Source organism: Octopus bimaculoides, chromosome 1 (assembly GCF_001194135.2).
Source record: "Octopus bimaculoides isolate UCB-OBI-ISO-001 chromosome 1, ASM119413v2, whole genome shotgun sequence".
Taxonomy (NCBI): Eukaryota; Metazoa; Mollusca; class Cephalopoda; order Octopoda; family Octopodidae; genus Octopus; species Octopus bimaculoides.
The window spans coordinates 86,961,522-86,964,097 of NC_068981.1; positions in this window are offsets into that span (position 1 = coordinate 86,961,522).

Genomic DNA, 2,576 nt, shown 5'->3' on the forward strand with positions numbered 1-2,576 from the left:
TACACCAATGTTAGAACGGGACGACACTGCATAGTGCCAAAGATCCCAGCAATGCCATCGCGCTTCAGGACCAGTTACTGCAACAGTTTGGGTTTCAGGGGCCCACAGCTTTTTAATATTCTCCCAAAGAGCCTGAGGAACCTGCACAAAGTAGATGTAGGGGTTTTTAAATCAAAGCTGGACTTCTTCCTGTCGAGAGTCCCAGATAAACCTACCTCGCGGCAGGAGGTGCAAATGAGGGTTGCTAAATCAAACTCCATTCTTCACCAAGTGCCACAAATTGTAAGAGGCTCCCTGTAATAACAGTGTAACAACACGGCGGTGCATCAGCATGGCCGCAGCTCTAAGCTGAAACTATAAAATATATATATATAATGCGTTTTACATCAAATTAACGTTAAAATAATTTCTCAGGTACAACTGCAGCTAATCATTGACGAGAAGTATTGTAAACTGCTTCAAATTTTTTGACATTGACATTTATTTCAGGAATGGAAAGAATAGGCTATCCTTCTCAAAAACTTTATGGCTCGAAAATCATATTGGATTGCATTTAAACAATCTTCTTTATACGATATAACTTTATGCGTATAACTTTCCGTTGTTGGTCGCACTCATTAAATAAATAAATGTTTTCTTTCTTTATAAATATGGTCTCAAATAGCAAACACAATCATGTTTATCTTGGTTAACAAGGTCAGGGTATGCGAAGTTCTTAATTATTATAGGACCATTAAACAAGTAAACATTTTCATTGTGCGTAGTACATGATATACGCCTGAAGGAATAGATAAAGTATGGCTGCCGAAATCCATCAGATGAAGACATAATGTTTAAATAACATGTTCAAGCATAATACAAACGATTTAATTAAAATCTTGTTATTGATCATATATCGATAATTTAACTCCTAACACCTCTTCAAAGTGTTATGACTACCTAATGATAAGTCATTTGGTCAGTTAATATTACGACTGTATATTATTTCCAGATACACTACGATCTAGAGAAACATGAGTTTCCCAACAACTGAATTGAAAGCTGCGTTTTTCTCAGTCGAGTGGTAATTCATTTCTATCTTTTTCTATTTCTATCTTTACATTTTCCCCACCTTTATTTTACTACAGTTACTGATATGGAATTTTTGAAAGTACATTTGTTTTGTTTGTATCAGGTGTTATCTGTTTAGGCAAATCCATAAACTTATCAAAGGTTATTGGTTTAGAGATACCTCTCCCTACATATGGGATTCTAATTTTCCGTAGCTATGCAATTCAATAGTTTTAAGGTAGAATTCAGATAGATTGCGAGTCTTCAAAATGCATCAAAAATCTATAATACACAGGGTCAATGTTGCCTTTTATTCAGTTTAGTGCATATTGATACAAAATAACGGAATGTAAGCCACAGGAAAAGGAGCCATAGGAATGTTAACCTATACTTATTACAGTATCTACTCTTTCTTTCCGCTGGACCATGTCAACAGCTTTCAAAACCTACGATTCAAATATATTACAAGGTTTTAGAGGAGTAAATGAATGGGATATCAAAATATACTGTAAACTGATTTTTATTTCCGTTTGTAGTTATTTTCTTAATCATGAGAAAGATATGAAACAATAAAACGTCTCACTCCTCCTCCCCATAACGCTGATATCCGGAGCCCATGCAATCAGTATATGCAAGAGACTTCCCCTTTTGTATGAGGCTTTATTAAAAAGAAATAATTTAAAAGAGAGAGAGAGAGAGAGAGAGAGAGAGAGAGAGAGAGAGAGAGAGAGAGAGAGAGAGAGAGAGAGAGAGAGAGAGAGAAAGAGAAAGAGGCACAGATAGATGGGACATCGTCGTGCACATAAAATCCCCAAGGACGATTGCATACGAAGACAAGGTTTTGCAATTAAAACTTCACTTGCCAAAACACGGTCAACTTTTAAAACATTAAAGCATTATTTGCTAAGACATGGCCAATGACAAAATAAAATGCTAGAATCAAGGGCATCAGCTGCAATTTCAATAGGATGACAGGTTTTATTGTTTCACAGCTTTATGCTGAAAAGGAAACAGCCAACAAAACTCAGCAAATGTTTGAGGGATTCACTTTAAACACATTCCTACAAGTTGTTTTCACAAATATCGCATTTAGATCAACTTTAGCTTCCAGCCTTATCTGATGAAAGATGAATGAGATACGTGTTCATATTGAGTTATGTATTTCCTGTAAATACATGCATAACTATGAATAAAACTAACATTTGATTATGACGCACATACAAAAGCGTGCGAGAGGACAGGTACATACTTGTGATGTTGCAAGATCATCTTTAATGTTTTATATATCCTTTATAGTATTATTTGATATTAACTATGCATGTGTACATGTATAGGTATGTATATATATCTACATATGTATGTGTATTTACTTATAAATATATACATGCACTCATATACATATATACATATACATTTACAAACACACCAGCGTATATATATATATATATATATATATATATATATGCCTATGGCCACAGTCAAATGACTGAAACAAGTAAAATAATATATATATATATATATATATA